Source organism: Papio anubis, chromosome 5, assembly GCF_008728515.1.
Source record: "Papio anubis isolate 15944 chromosome 5, Panubis1.0, whole genome shotgun sequence".
NCBI lineage: Eukaryota > Metazoa > Chordata > Mammalia > Primates > Cercopithecidae > Papio > Papio anubis.
In genome coordinates, this window is record NC_044980.1 from 140,696,182 (window position 1) to 140,715,627 (window position 19,446).

Here is a 19,446-nt window from a genome sequence, read left to right on the forward strand (position 1 = left end):
AATTTTGCTTCGTTTATTTGATATTGCTGTTAGATGCAAACAAATTTAACATTATAATTTCTTTATGACTTAATTTCTTTTTCTTAATGTAATATTCTTCTTTATCCCTGGTACTATTTCTGGTTCTGAAATCTATTTTGTCTAACATCAGTATAGACACTGCAGCTTTCTTTTGATTAAAATTTACATTGTACATATTTTCCATCTTTTTACATTTAATCTATGTTTTTATGTTTAAAATGGTTGGCTATAGATATTATGTAGTTGTGTCTTTGCTTTTTTATTAAGTCAATTTCTGCTTTTTATTCAGTAAATACTACCTAATTGAAGTATTTAGACCAGTTACATTGAAGGTAAATATTCCTAATACTGGATTTGGATCTATTATCTTACCATACATTTTATTTTATTTTATTTTTTGCCTTTTTTTCTTCCTTTTCCTGCTGTCTTTGGATTTTTTTTTTTAACAATTCCGTTTTATCCCCACTATTGGCTTAATAGTTATATATCTTTTAAAAAATTTATGTTTTATTTTAGTGTTTACAGTATATATCTTTAACTTTTACAGTCTGCTATTAAATATTACGCCATTCCATTTAGTATGTAATAATCTTACAGTAGTATACTTTCACTTTGTTCCATCCTTTGTGCCATTGTTATATATTTCACTTCTCCATTTGATAAACTTCAAAATATATTTAACTTTTTTTTTAGAGCCTCACATCTTTGAAACATATTAAAAATAAAAATAATGCTTACATTTGAGTTTGGGAGCTAGTAAGAGTGGAATCTCATCTCGTTTCATTTATTTTTATTCCAGGTATTCTTGGCTGAACTTGACGCTTTCCCACATCCTTGAAAAAGAGATATCTCTTCCTTTCCATTTATAGCAAGATGTTGAGATGATCACTGAGATCTACAAAAATATCTGTATTCCTCAACAAAAATCTTTTCATAAATTAATGAACTTTCATTTATTGCTGCAATATGTAATTTATACTTCTTGAAGCCTGTCTACAGAAAAATTCCAATGAAGGATGAAATGTCCCCTTTTAGGGGGCAACTTATGATTTATTAACCCAGTGAGAGTAACAAACTGAAATTTTATTAATACAGCGTAGGTCCCAAAGTATATACAAACATTCCATATTTCTGCTTTGTGAGATGTTAGTCAACGTTCTAATCTGAGGGGATTTAGTGATCAATTGGTTTTAGAAAATGCTACAAACTTTATTTTCCTGCAGGAATTTCATTTAGCTGAATCTCTTTGGTCTAGGAATATTTTTTAGCACTTAAACAGAAGTTCTGCAGACAAGCAAAGTTAATTTGCTTAAACTAAAATTGGCAAACACATTGGACTCTAGAAAGCTTTTTTCTTTCTTTTTTCCTGAGACAAGGTCTTGCTCTGTCACCCAGGCTGGAGTGCAGTGGCACAATCTCAGCTCACTGCAACCTCTACTTCCCAGGTTTAAGCAATTCTCTTGCCTCAGCCTCCTGAGTAGTTGGGATTACAGACATGTGCCACCACGTCTGGCTGATTTTTGTATTTTTATTAGAGATGGGGTTTCACTATGTTGGCCAGGCTGGTCTTGAACTCTAGGTCTCAATTGATCCACCCACCTCAGCCTCCCAAAGTGCTAGTATTCCAGGCATGAAACACTGCACCCAGCCTAGAAACTTTTTATCTAATGGTACAATTGTAAGTATCTCATTTTTTATTGAATGCATTTTGAGGATTACTGATTTAAAATTTTCAAATGTTTTTCATTTTTATCATTCGTGGATTTAGAAAGGGTAAATGATTTATATTTAATTCTATCTACCCATTCACTCCCTTAAAAATCCATTAAATGCCTGCCATGTGCCAGGCATTGTAATTTATACAAATAATGGTATTACTGATCTTTGAGTACAAATTATCTGGCTTCAAACTCAGTATTGGTTTTACTTTGCTTTATCCACTTTATCACAAGGGCCTCCATTGAAACTTATTCATAATACCAGGTATTTCCAAGTCATTATAGCATAGAAATGTAAAATCTAATTCTAGTTCTTTCCATATTATATGATCTTGAGAAAACTTGCTCTCTTCTTGGTACCTCAATTTTCCTTGTCTCCAATTCTAAACGTAATTATGAATGTGCCAGAAAAGCATCTCTAGGTATTATTCCATAAAGAATGCAATTCAGACAGGTTTCTTAAAATATAGGCAGGGATTTTTTTTTCCTCTTCATTAAGGTATACTCTATATACATTAAATTTTGCAGAGCTTAAGTATACAATTTGATGATATTTATGTAAAACATGTATCTGTATAATTGCCATTTAGATCCAAGTATAAAACTTTTCTATTGCCTCAAAGTTTTTCCTTGTGCCTCATTATGGTCATTGTCTCTTCCACCCAGACACCGACATTGCTGCTGTTTGAACTTCCATTACTATAGATTTGTTTTGTCTGTCTGGAACCTCTTATAAAGGGAATTATATGCCATATAATCTTTTGTGTCTGGTTTCTTTCACTCCATATAATGTCATTGAGAGTCATTCAAGTTGCTACCTTGTGTTTTAATGCCAGTAGGACTTCAGTTTCTTAACCTATACAATGAAAGGGGTTGGGCTAGATGAACTCTAAAGATTTTTTGAATTCTGAGAATGAGAGGCTCTTTCCATTGTTTTGCAATAATTAACATGCAGGAATTCTGACCTGATTCAGTTGCCGTGATACCATGACAATATTGAGAATGACAGCTTTGAATGTGTCATCCAGTGAGAGGATGACATCGCATGTCTGGGCACGGAAGATTTTATGCACCTCTGTAATGTAAGGTCAGAAACTGTTGTAGCTCGGGATGCCCTTACTGACTTCTGAGCCCTCCCACATCTAGCATTCTTCCTGTGTGACATATTAATTAAATTGTCTATATCACATTTCTAAAAGTCATTGATAAACAGACTTAAAAGAAGACTTTACACAAAGCTCTTGCCGAATTATGTTTTGGCAAACTGTATGTGTAGTGTTTAGGAGTCATCTATGGGTTCAGACAGACTCATATTCAAATCCTGGTGCTTCACTTCTATCTGTGAAACTGTGGGCAAGTTGCTTAAATTCACTGAGTCTGTTTCCTCACCTGGAAATGAGGGGAATGATAGCTACCTCACAGCGTTGTTATAAAGAACTGAATGAGATAATGCATGCAAAGTGTTCACAGTGCCTGGAACTTGTGTACTGCTCAGTCAAGGACAGCTGTTAGTGCTGTAGCTTCTTCTCAGCAAAATCTGTTATCTCGTGCTCCTGCAATTCCTCACTGAAGTTCCCTTTCTGGGCCAGTCCTGTGTGTTCACATTGGCTGGGACAAAGGTGAGTGTAAGCAGTGAGCAGTGAACGGCCACAGGATTTTAACCAATCCTGTGAAGAGGGAAACTTTCCATAGAGAATGAACTGGGGTAGTTAAATGTGAATGAACAGAGACGAGGATGGAAACCTTGGGTTCTAACGACTTCGTTAGTCAGGAGAAGTTCATGATCTTGATTGTGGCACTAAATCTCTTTAGAATAAACTAAACAGTGAAACAGTTTTGAGCAGGGATCCCCAACCCCCGGGGTCACAGGCTGGTACTGGCCCATGGCCTGTTAGGAACTGGGCTCACAGGAGAGGGTGAGCAGGGGTTAAGCAAGTGAAGCTAAGCTCTGCCTCCTGTTAGATCAGTCATTAGATTCTCATAGGAGCGTGAATGCTATTGTGAACTGTACATTCAAAGGATCTAGGTTGCATGCCCCTTATGAGAATCTAATGATAAATGTAACACACTTGAATCATCCAAAACCATTCCCTGACTTGTCCATGGAAAATTTGTCTTCCACAAAACTGGTCCCTGGTGTCAAAAAGTTTGTGGATCACTAGTTTAGAGAACAGTTGTTCCTTGGTATCTTTGGGGGATTGGTTCCAGGGCCTCCCCCATATAAAAATCTGCAGATGCTCAAGTCCCTCATTTAAATGGTGAAGTATTTGCATATAACCTATGCATTTCTTCCTGTATACTTTAAATCCTCCCTAGATTATTTATAATACCTAATCCTATGTAAATGTTATGTAAATAGTTGTTATACTGTATGGCTTTGAGAATAACAACAAGAAAAAAGTTTGTACATTTTCAGTACATATATGCAATTTCTTTTTCAAATATATATTTTTTGTTTGTTTTTTGAGGCGGAGTCTCACTCTGTAGCCCAGGCTGGAGTGCAGTGGCCGGATTTCAGCTCACTGCAAGCTCCGCCTCCCGGGTTCACGCCATTCTCCTGCCTCAGCCTCCCAAGTAGCTGGGACTACAGGCGCCCGTCACCTTGCCTGGCTAGGGTTTTTTTTGTATTTTTTAGTAGAGAGGGTGTTTCACCGTGTTAGGCAGGATGGTCTCGATCTCCTGACCTTGTGATCCGCCCATCTCGGCCTCCCAAAGTGCTGGGATCTTTTTCAAATATTTTTTATCTGTGCTTGGTTGAATCCACAAATGAGGAACCCCATAAATATGAAGAACTGACTATATGTGTTTCTCATTCAAACTCTGTTCTGCCACTTATTCTCAAATCCTTCAAACTCTCCCAGAGGAAGTTTTTCTGTACTGGAAGGCAGGATAGTACAGAAGTTAAGAAAATGAGTCTGGATTCAGATGAATTGGATTTGAATCTCAAAGTTACCATTAACAACATGCGTAAAATCTCAGACAAGTTAATTTATTTCTCTGCTCCTTGGGTTCCTATCTGTAAAATGGGTTGTTACGAACATAAAATAAATTAAGAATACTTTTAACAGTGCCTGGCACAAAATAGTCAATAAATGTTAGATATTATTCATAAAATAGGCATCATGCTACCTCTTCAGATTGCCAAGGATATTTAAATGAACTAAGATTAAATGACCAGCACAGATCTTAATCATTACTCAAAAAATCATTGACATATAAACATTGTAATTTATGAAAGCATGGCTGGAGATGTAATGAGATTTGAGGCAAAATCAAGATCATCAGCAGAAAATTAATAGCTTTACTATTTCTTAAATGGAAAAATGAGAAAAGTGAGTGGGAGAAGTTGTATTTATGGTTTATAATACCTATGTAAAAGAATGCTTTTATTTTGGCTCTGAAGTAGGAAAAAGTAAATATAAATTCTCAATTCAGCCAATAAAATAATAATAACATAGGCAATAATACTGATAATGACAATAAGTTTAAAATGGTATTTTCATGAAGTAAAAACTGAGAAAGAACATGCAATTCTTTATCAAGTGAGGTCCTTGCTTTGTGGTGCTTCCATCCTGGTGGGAAACACAAACAGTAGAGAAGTAAATAGTTAACAAAAAGAAGACTTTAGACAGTGATTATTCTATAAAGAAAAGAAAATAAGCCATTTAATTAAAAAGCAACTGGTCTTGGGGATGTAGTAGAGAGACAAGCTGCTTTAGATTTGGTTGTGAGGAAAAGTCTCTCTGAAAAAATAATATCTTAAGTTGAGCTGTGTATAATAAAAAGGAACCAGCCATTCACAAATCGATGGCAGGGGCTTTCCAGGCACAAGGAGCACCTGCTGTAAGATGCTAAAGTGGAAGTGAGCTTGGCACAGTTGAGAGATAGGAAGGGGACTGATCATAGTGGAATATAATAAGTGAGTGGAAGAAACAATGATACAAGTTGACATTAGAAAAATTTATTTGCAGTGTGTAGGCCACAGCTGGGAGTGTGGATCTAATGCCACATGTGAAGTTTGATGGAAAACCATCAGAAGTCTCTAAGCTGGTGGTTTACTTAATCTCACTTATTTTTTAAAAGACATGTCAGGCCACTATGTGAAAATCCAAATAGTAGCAAGGAAGCTAATGAGGAGGCCAGAGCAGCAGTCCATATGAGAAATGGTGGTGTCAGTTGGTTGCAGTGAAGAGATTCATGTTGTAGGAGAGTCAATAGGACTCACTGAGAGATTAAAGAGAAAGCGCTCATAAGAATCCTAGGTTTTTGGAGATGGAATTGAAGCTGGAGACATTTCCTAAGCTAGGCTATGGTAATGGAATGTTAAAACTGGAGGGTTGATAGGCTGAAGTCTAAAAAGCTGCATGATAGATATCCTATGCTGAATTTTGCCATTTTTCTTTGGGTGTATGTTTAAGTTTCTGTTGTTATTTTCTTTTATTTATGCATATATATGTAATTGCATATACATATATTTAATTATATACACATAATTATTATAACTATGTCATAATTAAACAATTATATATCTGTGAACAGAATTTATATATCTGTAAACTGAGGCAAGGAGAGGCAAAATAACTTGTTCAAGTTTACACAGTTAGTGATTTAGTATATGACCATTTAGGATATTTATGGACCCTCCATATTGCTCTTCCAAAAGGCTGCACCAATACACACTCTCCCTGCACCATATAAACAATGCTCATCTCCACAAACTCTCCCAGCATTGCTAGTGTTTTTCTTTTTAAGCCTTGTGAATCCAAATTGAATCCTCTTTCCAGTCATTAAGGACTGCGGCCCTTCTCTTTAGATAATTTTGAAAGTTTTGGGAAGGAGTTGGGAAGAGGATTATCAGACAGAACAAGAAATGCAATAATAATAATAACAATAATAATAATATTGAGAGTTTATAATTACTAGGAACCATTCTAAGCACTATATACATATATACATGCATATACACACAAATGTACTTATATACGTGTATATATAGTATGTACATTTGTATATAAGTATATATGTGTGTATATATGTATATAATACTTAAATAGTTCCCAGTAATCATAAACTCTCAAAAACTGAGTCAAGGAGAGGTAAAATAACTTGCTCAAGTTTACACAGTCAGTGACAGATGCAAAGCTAGGCATTTACCTGCAGAACCTGTTCTTTTAATCATTATTTGCTACTGACAACCTACAAGACATCTGGTTGGTGAATGTTTCATTTACATAAGGAAAACAGCATAAGATAGTATATGCGGTTCAGGTATTAGAAACTCTAGTAGTTAGGAAAAAATACACACAAGCTGAATAAGTCACTATTGGTTTAGTTAGGACTTGACTGAAAGGGAAAAACTTTCTCTACTCTCTGTGTTTCTGTTCGGGTGTCTTTATAATTAGAATATGTGTGGCTTAGCCAGAAAAATCATCATCCTCATTATCACCATCACTAACAACTACTGAGTGCCTACTATGTTCCAAGCCCTTAGCTATAAGCACTGGAGATATTATGGCAATTCTTGAATTACAATCACTTTTGAAAGAGGGACTAGGTTAAGTGAAAAGATCCCATAGATATGAAGTGGTTGAGTCTGTATTCAAACACAGTTTGTCTCTGTCTAACTTGAAAATCTTTACTCTTCCCAAAGTGGCAAATGAAGGAATGAGAAGACAGATTCATAAGCCAAGATGATGTCAAAGACAAAGAATCACATAGGTTTACAAATATTTAGACAGTAAGCAAAAGCAAAATTATCTGGACTTTGAAAAGCAGAGATGAGTAGAAAGATCTTGACTCTAAGGCAGGAACGAATCACCGGAGGATTTCTGTGGATAGAAGTCACAAAGTAGGATTAGTGTTTAGAAGGAACTATTATAGTTACAACTTATTGAATACCTATGAAATCCTAAGAATTTTCAAATATTATTTAATATAATAACTTTATGAAATAGTTTAATCTCACTTGAGGCTCAGAAATTTTAAGTAATTTGCTAGTGCTTTCATGGTTGGTAAAGAGTGTATCCAGAAATTAAGATTCTGATCTAATTGGAAAGTTCATGTTCTTGCCTTCCTTGCTAATAAATGTTATAGGGATATAGATCAGACAACACTGCCAGATTTGAGAGTGATGGAGGCTGGGCAAAGTGACAGCAGCTGGCAGCAACAACCAATATCAATTTCATTTCACATGAGGGGACATAAAGAAACTCACAGTTTTTCTGGTTGGCTCTTTATTTTCCTTGAAAAGGCTATAGATGGTATAGTCTGAATTCTCTGAATTTTCTAGCAGTATGTGGGAAAGCTTGAATTCATCTTTTTTTTTTTTTTTTTGAACATGAGCTTGCCACATGATCAAGAAATGTGGTTTTTAAGTGTTTCGGGGAAGGAATTACATCAAAGTTGAGAGGTGTTAAAGCTTCAATCGAGTCTTGAGAGATAGAAGATGTTTAAATGAGATGTGATGAGAAAATGGATGACTTAAAAGTAATTAGTACATATGGATATTTAGAAGGGGAAAGAAATCGAGGGCAAGAGTTAGAATATATGTGGTTTAGCCTCGTCTATGACACTTCCTAGAAATTATGTCCTGAAATTAATTCTTTCGAGCTATCTTTTCTCAGCCACGAAATTCAAGAAAAAATATTTCACAGAGCTCTTGGAGTTATGAATAATTGAGTTGAAAAAATTTTATAGTATCTGGGACTAATATTAATGACAAACTTTTTTGGACCAGGCAACATCCTCAATTTTAAATACATTCTAGGTATTTAAATTTTTAAATGTTAGGAAGACAAGAAAATAAAAAGCAAAATCCTTGTCAACAAAAATTTGTTATCTTTGAATACTCTTTTAGGTATCGTGGCTACAGAAATGTATAAGACATTGAGTCTGCACTGTTAGATACATAGCTATGAAAAGAAAAAGCAGCTCATAATTTAGTAATTAAAATATTGTATTAAATGGGTGATCCAGTTGACACGTTTCCTAGAGGAGGTTTGAGGAGAGAATGCTTCCTGAAGCCGGGTGGAGAGAACTTTCCTTGTAGCAGATGAAACTGCTCTACTTCAACGTTAAGGGAGGAGGCAGATTCCTCAGTTGATACTCTGCTCTTGTAATAACATTGCATCATAAAATTGGGAAGAAAATCAACTAGTCTTTCTCCCTCATTCCACAGATAGGGAAACTGAGGCTGAGAGAGTGCAATTTTCATATAATCTAACTTTTTTTGATGATAAAATCAGTACTCAATTATAAATTTATCTGACTTCCAGATCATTGTGCCTTGCCACTTCTTCCCTTTTCTACAGGTAATTGTTTCCCTGGAAGACTGCTGAAAGAGTGAGCTGTATTATGTTTATATCACAGTTTATGTCCATGCAGTGTGATTTAAAGTTTGAGTTGTCAGTCTCAAATACCTTTTAGAACAAGGTGGGGTGGAAATAAATTAGTAAGTGAGCATAAATAGACATGAGTAGTCCTGGATAAAATGATATTCTTTAAATCCAAGGGAATCCTATGGGATGAATCATACCTCATGCAATTCACAATTTAATTTGACCTGGGAGAGTTTGATGAATTTTAGGGACAATGTTGTTTAATTTTTAAAGAGCAGGTGATGGCACTTGGAATGAAGAGGAAAGAAGACAATCATTTATTGAATACTTTTTATTTGCCAATTATTGGGCTAAATTCTATTTAACCGTAATTCTCAAATTATTTTCTGAGAACAATGTCATTATTTCTCCTTCCATATCAGTGATATGCCAAAGTTCATGCACTCTTAAGTGGAGAAGGCAGACTCTAAATCATGTACCCTCTCCTCTGCACTGGTTTGCTTTGCACAGTCTCCAGATTGGATGGAATGTTAGGTTTCCTCATTTATAAACAGTAATGATACTAACTTTCTCATCTGTTTCTCACATTGGAACAAGCGAAGCAGCCTTATTATCCAAATGGGCTAAAGATAGAGTTTTTTGTAAGATATTACCTTATTGTTTTCAGTTAGAAATGGGGGATCACAAACATTTAGGACTTTAAGCTGGAAGGGGCGTGATGGCGAGGCTTTGTGGGCAAACCTTTTGGGGATTGAAGCCTGTCTGTGCTACTCCTTAGTATCATGGTTTGGGGTAAGAATTTTATCCCCTCTGAGCCTCAGTTTCTAATGTTAAAATGGGGAAATGATACTTCATAGGTTTTGTCATTGAAAGTAATGGCAAACACCGCAATTACTTTTGCACCAACTTAGTAGTGTGTTGGTCCCAAGGAAAAGAGATTTTACCCAAGCTACTTCTAGTAATGGGAATATATTGTGAGATAACACATGGCAATAAGAAAGAAAAACCCTAGAGGGAAAATGGGATATATATATATACATACAATGGAATACTATTCATTCATAAATAAGAAGGAAATTCTGACATTCTACAACATGGATAACCATTGAGGGCTTCATATTAAGTGAAATAAGCCAGTCATAGAGACAAATACTGCATTATTCTACTTATGTGAGGTATATAAAGTAGTTGAACTCATAGAAACATACAGTTTGGTGGTTGCCTGGTGTGGAGGGGATGGGGAAATAGAAAGTTACTGTTCATTGGGTATAGCATTTCAGTGATGCAAGTTGAAAAATTTCTAGAGATCAGGTGTACTACAGTGTGTTTAGAGTTAACAATACTGTACTGTACACTTAAAATTTTGTTAAGAAGGTAGATCCCATGTTATGTTTTTTCTACGACAATAAAAAGATGGAGGAAGAAGAGGAAGAAGAGGAGGAGGAGGAGGTAAAGAAGGAAGAGGAGGACGAGGAGAGGGAGAAATCCTAGGGCAACTCTGGAATGGCTTTGCAAAATAGGTCAAATAAATGGAAGACTGATAATGTGCTTAAGGACCTACCAAGCTGAGGTACCAGAATATTTTTATATAGGTTTTCATATTTCATTATAATTAGAGTATAGTCATAAAGGGAAAACACAAGTGTGGTAGGCTGCTGAACACATGTTTTAGTGTTTAGTGATTCACAATTTTGAATTCCATATTTTGTAGAGGGGTGTGTCAATATAATCACAATACTTAGGATTTCTGCCTTCCTCTCTGAGAGCAGTGGATTTTTTTTTTCTATACATTTTACTATCTCTTCTGACTCTACTACTCTCCTGCTCTTGGCTATCTTCTCTTTCTTCTCTTCCCCTCTCCTTCCCTCCCCCCCTTCCCTTCCCTTTTCGTTTCCACTGAGTCTTTCTCTGTTGTCCAGGCTGGAGTGCAGTGGCATGATCTTAGCTCACTGCAACCTCCGCCTCCCAGGTTCAAGCAATTCTCCTACTTCAGGCTCCCTAGTAGCAGGGATTACAGGTGCCCGCCACTATGCCTGGCTAAGTTTTGTACTTTTAGTATAGACGGGGTTTCACCATGTTGGCCAGGCTGGTCTTGAACTCCTGACCTCAAGTGATCCACCTGCCTCAGCCTCCCAAAATGCTGGGATTACAGGCGCAAGCCACTGCACCCTTGGCTATCTTTTTGTCTTATTTCTTTTTTTTTTTTCTTATTGCCAGTTTGTTGATTTTCTCCATATTATACTACTCAAATTCTAGTGGGGTAGAGGGGTGTTGTTGAGTTAAAATAATATCCATTGCCTTATTCATCAGAAGGCTTTGTGCAGTCTATGGATAGACTGCCCTTGGACTAGGTATCCACCCAAGTGCAATTAGTGGCTATTCATCCTCATGCTCAAAAAACAGCCCACGGCTTCTTTTCATCAAATAAATCAGGTAAGGTAATTTCCCATAGACTTGTCATGTCAGGCATTATAGAAGATAAAACTACCATTGTCATTACTTGAAATTAGAAGTCTTTTGGTTGATTTTCTACAGTGAAGAAAGAATATCTGTCATGAAAGGAAATGTAATTTGTCTAAGACCAGATGAGTTGCAGCCAAATTTATAGTACAGGTTCTCTGGATTTTCAATTTCAATGTTTCTCCTATGAGCATGTTAATCAGCCTTGTTAAAAAAATAAAAATAACAACAAAAACAAAACTAGCCAGAGTCAAACACTTTTTCTGAGCAGAACCAGTCTATTATTACATTTCTCATAGCAACTGTTATCACCAATGAATGTTTGAGCAGATAGATAAAAAAGATAAATATAGATGGCTATAAATATATAGAGAGATTTATAGATATGTTTAAAAAGCACAAGTTTGCAGTATTCTTTTAAAGCAACTTTGATAATTTTTCATTTTACTTTTTTCAAATTATTATTTGTACAGCCGGACTAATTTCCAGTAAAACTGTTTACTGCAGTTGCATTTTAAAATGTAGTTTGTGTTAATTTTTACCAAACTTTTAATAAAGATATATCCATACCGATGATGCACAATTGACAACTCTTTCCACTAATTACATTTTCTAATTTACGGAGGTAAGTTATGAATAGTTTACTCCTCAATTTGGCATATAAGAATTTGGCCATGCTCAGTAAATATTCAAAGCAGAATAGTTAGCCAAGATGTTTATTACAATATAACATTAGCCCCGTATATTACCTTCCTATAAAGAAGAGATTGGCTAACAGAAAATATCAGATAGAAAAGCCATGAGAAATAAAGCAGGATCAGCCTTAATGATCCATGTATTGTTTCCTTTGCATTTTGGACTCAAATTTTTTTATAAGCATGTCTATCATTATTTTTATTCACCTTTGTTACAGTCTAATTAAACTCTGCAATATCACTTTCACCACAACTATTCTCCTTGGAGACTTACCCACATATCTGTGTCCAGATCATTCATCTCTTAAGGTTTTTGTCAAATTTTATTTGTCCTATATATATCTTTTTTTTAATCTTTCAGCTAAGTAAATCCCCCCAGTCCAAATTCCCATGGGACTTTATTTTTTGGCAGTTATAACTTTTCACTTCAAAGTAGGTTATATTGGGGATATGCTTTCTCCATCTTATTATATTGTAAGCTCCTTTAGGGCGAGGCTTGTGTCTGATCCATCTTGAGTAACTCCCACAGCACTTTGAAAGTGACGCTAAAAAGTTACTGAATCAGTGAATGGGTAAAGGTTTTTGATAGAGGAAAGGAAAAATGAGAAGTGGATTTTAAAAATGAAGAAAGGGGCAGCAGTTCTGAGTAACGGGTTCAGTGTGGAAAGATACAACTCTTTATAATGTGAGAAATATTCAGCTGATATATGACATACGTCAGAGCAATTGAATACAGGAGAAAGTGTGGCAGGGAGAAAGTGTTCACAATTGTCATTAATGTGATTTTTAAACTCTTTATATGCCTTTTATCTTTCTCATTTTCACCAGTTAATCAATATATCAATAAATATGTACATACCTCTTTGCATGTCCTTATTGTGCTAGATCCTGGATAAACACTGATGATTTCAAAAGTTATATTCCTTGAAATTGTGATAAAGGAGGAGGCTGGCTGAAGCACCCTGTTCTCATCTCTGCTTGAACGCATAACACTTCTATTTGTTATGTATATTATGGTTATGTTCAAGGAATTATTTGAGCACATTTTATTGTTTAAACATGAAATTAGATATATTAAAGGCAGAAACATTGTAAGTCTCAAAGAAAGACTGGAAGACAACTAGAAAGGTTCTAAATGAGCAAGTAGAGAGGAAGTGAGGAATGTAAGTCTTGGAACCCAAGTTTGAGATAGACCATGGTTGTAAGCCTTGTTCCAAGGCTTACATTTCTAAAGAGTTAGTAATACAAATAAAGCCCTAAAATGTGACAAACTGTGGGTCTCTGAGTAGCTTGTTAAAGTTTTAGCATAGGTGAGAAGCCATTCAAAGAAGAAAAGAAAAGGTTTAGAAATTAGATCTCAGAGAAATTAAGCTGCAGAGATGCTAGAAGACATAATAATGATCGGAAAACTTGGAGGAGACAGGTAGAAAGACCAAGGTGAAAAATCCAGTGCTCTACATCTTTGAAATGGTCCTATCTCTGGCTGAAAATGGGTAATTGATGGATTCAATATTTTTTGACGGGCATTCTGCACTCACTAGAGTAAGGATTTGATTTTTAAAATCAGAGATGAAAAACCTGCCAATCTAGTAGATTTTTCAAAAATAAGTGTTGGCTGGGCCCAGTGGCTCATGTCTGTAGTTCCAGCACTTTGGAAGGCCAAGGTGGGCGAATCATGAGGTCAGGAGTTTGAGACTAGCCTGGCCAACATAGTGAAACCCTGTGTCTACTGAAAATACAAAATTTAGCCAGGCATGGTGGCAGGCACCTGCAGTCCCAGCTACTCAGGAGCCTGAGGCGAGAGAATCGCTTGAATCCAGGAGGCAGAGGATGCAGTGAGCCAAGATGGTGCCACTGCACTCTAACTTGGGCCGCAATATGAGACTCCATCTCAAAAAAAAAAAAAAAAAAAGTGTTACTTGGCTTTTTCTATCAGTACCTACATCCCCTCTAAGTAACATATCAGTGTCCCTTCTTACAGAATTGACTGTCCAATCACCAAGATAATTAACAAAGCTTTGAAGCTAATTCTAGTTATTAAGCAGAGAAAAGAGTTTCTTTGTTCACCTCTCTATCAACATTTCAAATGGGATGATTTTTCTTTTCGGGGATAAGGGTTTGTCCTGAGTATTGTAGGGTGTTTAGCAGCATCCCTGGCCACTGTCCACCAGATTCCATAGCACCTCCCCAGTTGTGACAACCAAAAATGTCTCTAGACATTGTCAGATGTTCCCTGAAGGGCAAAATTGCCGCTAGCTGAGAGGCACTAAAACGGAGCAAAGCTAATAAAAATACAAACTGGAGATTAAACCCTTGACATAAAATGCTGTATATGAAATGAGTGTGTTTGTCCCCTGGAATTCAGGGTGATGAAAGAAGAGTCAATCCCCCAAATCAGGCATGAGTGGAAGATTGAAAAAGAAGCTGTGATTTGGGAAAACCACCTAGTACTGGGAGTCAGAAGAACATGAATGAGTTCCAGTTCTGCCACTTTCTAGCTATTCTTGAATCAATGACTTCCCTTTGCCAGAACTTCTTAATAAAATGAAAGGATTTAAATATGCTCTACTAGAATATACTATGGACCATTCTAGATCAAAGACTATGGTAAGTTTGTGACTCTTCATAAATCTATACTTGGTTCTTTGGGTACTGAACTCTCTCTAGAACTATACTCTCAAGAAGGCTGAGTGTGTTTTCTTGTCAGAGCCCAACTAACAGGTTTTCTGTCTTTCATTTTTCCTTGTCTCACAAGGCTCATTCCTATATCCATCCTCACTGCTCAATGAGAAATGGAGGTAGAAAGTGTGATCTGGCAAAGGCAGCTATTTTGCCCTAAAATGATAGTCATCTTTCCCCTTGGAGAAGGGGCCTTAGGCTAAACAGTTTCCCTGGAGTAAGCACTATTTTTTTGAGCTCGGAAATATAACCTAAACAGGCAAGGAATCAAGAGTAAACTTCCATGGGAATTGTAGAGCCCAGATCTCTACATATGCCTCTCTTAGAAAACGGATGTCAGATGATATTCACTATTTCCTCCATAAGTAGGCTGCCATTTTCCCATTGCATCACAGCTCTAAGATGAGAGATTACTTTGACTCCCCAGCTTTATTTTCCAGTTCAGCTCCACGCATACCAGCTAATTAGGCAACATGACAACAGGGTGGAGCGATACTTGTATTCTGGATGTCTCCACACCCACGGTGGATTTGGCCTGGTGCCACTGCCAGCCACCCTCAGAGCAGTGGCATCTTACAATGCAACCACGCCCAGACACCAGCAAATTGTACTTTTTAAAGATTCATGTTAATTAAAAATCGTATATTATTAATTAATCTGTAGACAAAAAAGAAAAGTGTCAGCTCTTTCTTCCCTCTTCTCATCCTCTACCTTTTTTGAGATTTACAGATACAATGAGCTAGCCATGTAGGTGAATATACCTGATGAAGGCAGGAGTTGAGGCGGCTTGACCCACACAATGCCAATTTGGACTAACCCAGGTTTTTGGCATATCAGGAGCATGGTCTAGCTTTTGCTTGGCACCTTATAGCTTGTGGAGTACGTTCATTTACAGTGTAATTGTATTTTCATGACAAAACTGATATATAGCTGGTACTATTATTTATATTTTATAAATAAGAAAAACGGGCTCAGATGTAAATAAACGTGTCAAAAGTCACACACAAGTTGAGGGGCCCAGTTTTGACCACCAAATCTCATTCTTTTGTCACTCTTTTCGTAGCTATTTTCTATGTAACTTAATGGTGGAATGTTCTGGTCTAAGAAGTCATCAATTAATTCCGTATATATTGAGTGCTATTATGTTCCACGTACTGCTACCTGAAGAGGCAGTATTTTTATTACATTGGCTGAGATACTCGACAAGTACGGTTTAATTATTTGCCTTCTTTTTGTCTCCTTGTTCCATTTCCCAGTGTGTCTCACCTCATGAGTAATTTAGGAATGTAATTTGTGCTCACAATCTTGCTTCAGCTAAATGTGAGGGCTGGAATTAAAACACAGACTTTCTAACTCCATAACAAATATTATTTCGAATACAGTCATGACCTTGCTAGAAAGTTAGAGAAATAAGAGTGATTGATAACAGCATGAAAGGACATTTTTTTTTTTCAATAAGACATTTCTTCTCTTTAAGGAAGAGAAGATGTTTGAATATTTAAGAGCTTAAAATGAGCTGTTTGATTGTCTGAACTATTTGAAAAGGTGTCATTTTTTCATGACTCAAATGACCTGTCAATCCTTCCAGTCATGTGTGGCTATTGTTCATTGAAGGTGAACCAACTCCTTCCAAAGACGTCACCATTTGTAGTATAATACACTGTCCAAAGGAAGGGACACTAATAAGTAAGTGATTTCTCTACCCTGGAGGTAACTAATTTGTATCCTTAAAATTAGGCACGTTTTTTGGCACTTCCCACGAAATATTCAGCATTTCAAGAAGCTTAGAGGTGAATTGCCTCACTATGATCTCTAGTTTGATATAATCAACAGTCTAACAGTTAAAAGACTTCTAATAATAGCTAACATTGAGCATTTCCCGTGTGCCAAGTATCATCTGAAGGCTTTACAACATGAATGAATTAACTTAATCCTTGTGACAATCATGATTACCACCTCTCAGTTTAGTGATGAAGAAACTGAGACAGAGGGTTTAGGCAAATTGTCCATCCTCACACAGCAAAGAAGGCAGCATTTGACCCCGGTAGCATTGCTCCAAAGTCAAACACTGAACTTCTGAATTATGCTTCCTTCTCAAGAAGGCTTGGCTATGTATGGCTTGACTGTTACCAATAATAGTTACTTCAGCTCTGTAATGTAATCATCCCAATCTGCTCAACGGTCTTATCAAATGGATGATACTCATGGTGATTTGCCTGAGGTCAAAGTGTTAACCTGTCATACATTTCCAAAATGTCACTAATCTATGTATGGTGCAGACTGGAGAAGTGATCTCTGTTGACGCACTGTCTGGGTCAGTCTGGAGAAGACAGTCCAGGAAAATCCTGAAATATAGTCATACCTCAGAATAGACCAGGATTGATTTCCAGGACCCCGCACATACCAAAATCTGCAGATTCTCAAGTCCTATAGCCACCCTACTGAATTTGATGTGATAAGTCAGTAGTTGGTATAGGCCGGTTTTATATCCTTCAAATAATATATTTGCAGATATGCCTTTTGGTGAAAAAATTCTGTGTGTAAATATCCTGTGCCGTTCAGACCCAGGTTGTTCAAAAGTCAACTGTACTTTACTTTGGAATTATGGTGTGTGTGTTTTAAAAGGATAACTATCACCCTTACCCTCCGTCAAAATAAATCATGATGTTTGTAGTTGAATCATATCAGGGAAAGGTGGCATTGAGGATGTAGGCTGCTTATTTTTAAAGTTGAAATAACTAGGAAATGTACTCTATTTGATTTAGCCCTCCTATGTTCGTCTGTAAATTAAAGGAAAGAGGTGTGCTGGATGAATTTCAATATTCTATCCAGCCCAAAATATATATATTCACTAAGTTAAAAACAGCATTTTTGTTCTTAAAAATAATACCTAATTTGTGCAGAAAATTTATCAGGCAAGAAAAGTAGGAAGAAAAACATTTAAAAAGTTGTAAGTAATTCCACCCATCAGAGATAACAAATGTTAAGATTTTTTGAAAACCCGTTTCTGTCTCCCTTAATACAGACATATATAATGCTTTAAAAATAGTATGAAATGAATATGAATTTTTTTTTCTAAAGTTAGGTTTACTGAGATACATTTTATAAAAGCAAAATTTACAATTTGAGTGTGCAGTTATATGACTTTTGATAGACATAATCACTTATGCAACCACCAGTAGAATGAAGATACAGGGTAGTTTCATTACCCCCAAAGCTCCCATGTGTACCTTTGTAGTCAGTCCCCTCCTCTGATCTCCAGCAAATGGCAAAAACTGTTCTGATTTCTGCCTCTAAAATTTTGTCCATTTACAAATGTCCTGTAAATGGAATCCTAAAGTATGTAACATTTTGTTTCAGGCTTCTTTCACTTAGAATAATTCTTTTGAAGTTCATCCATGTTGTAGCAGGTATAGTATTTCTTTTTTAAAATTCTTGAGTAGAAATTCATCATGTGGATGTGCCAGTTGGTTGACCTATTCATCAGTTGATGTACATTTGGCTTGTTTACAGTGGTTAGTGATTATGAATCAGGCCATTATAAATATTCTCTTATGGGTTTTATATAGACATATGTCTTAATTTCCTTGAATAAATAACTAGGAGTTAGATTGCTAGGTCATATAGTAAGTGTAGGTAGGATTTTAAAATATTCTTTTGTAAAAACTTGTTTTAAAAATATTTTGTTTCATAATTAAAAAAATATTTGTTTTAAAAAAGATTTACAGGAATTTGGAAGATGGTACAGCAATGTTCTGTGTACACTTTACCCAGTTTCCTCCAATAGTTAAGTCTTTGTTTCTTTAGATTTTCTTTATTTCTAATTCATTTGACTCACAAAATAAATTGGTGCTACCTACAGCAGTTACAGTGATATTATTCATACCACACAGAAGAAACTTTGGGTCATTAATTGATAACATCAAAGCCTCATTCACCTACATTGAACTTCCAGAATCTTCTGTGCCAACTGCCTAAAATACTAAAAATGTAGAATACTACAAGGTAAAAATGAATACCTCGATAGACATAAATGACCACAGTAAAAACAAGATTTATAGACAATCAATTAATTAAAAATCTTCCACAAAGAGAAGCCCACAGCCACATGGGTTAACTGACAAATTATATTAAATATTTAGTGAAGAATTAATGCCAGCTCTTCACAGACCCTTCCAAAACATAGAAGAACACTATTGGGAACACCTACCAATTGATTCTATGAGGCTAGTATTACCCTAATACTAAAGCCAGACAAAAGCATCACAAGTAGACAAGTATGAATAAATATCCCTGATAAACACACACAGAGAAATCCTTAAAAATACTAGTGAAATGAGTCTAGTAACATATAAAAATGACTGTACACGATGACCAAAAAGGATTATTTCATGAATGCAATGTTGACTTAACCTCCAAAAACCAATCAATTTAATACACAGAACTAATAGGATAAAGAACAACAACAACAACAATAACAAAAACAACAAAAAGATCTCTTCAATAGACACAAAAGAGTGTTTGACCAATCCAACA

The 19,446-nt window shown here is 35.9% G+C and overlaps 1 protein-coding gene across 1 annotated transcript in view; it reads left to right on the plus strand.

Moving 5' to 3' along the window:
• Positions 1-1,633: 1,633 nt before the first annotated feature.
• Positions 1,634-19,446, plus strand: part of SPINK5 (serine peptidase inhibitor Kazal type 5) — a 111,957-nt gene continuing 94,144 nt past the window's right edge. Inside the window, exon 1 of the mRNA XM_031666531.1 lies at positions 1,634-2,826. The gene's annotated coding sequence lies outside the window, so the exon portion shown is untranslated. The remainder of the gene's footprint in view (positions 2,827-19,446) is intronic.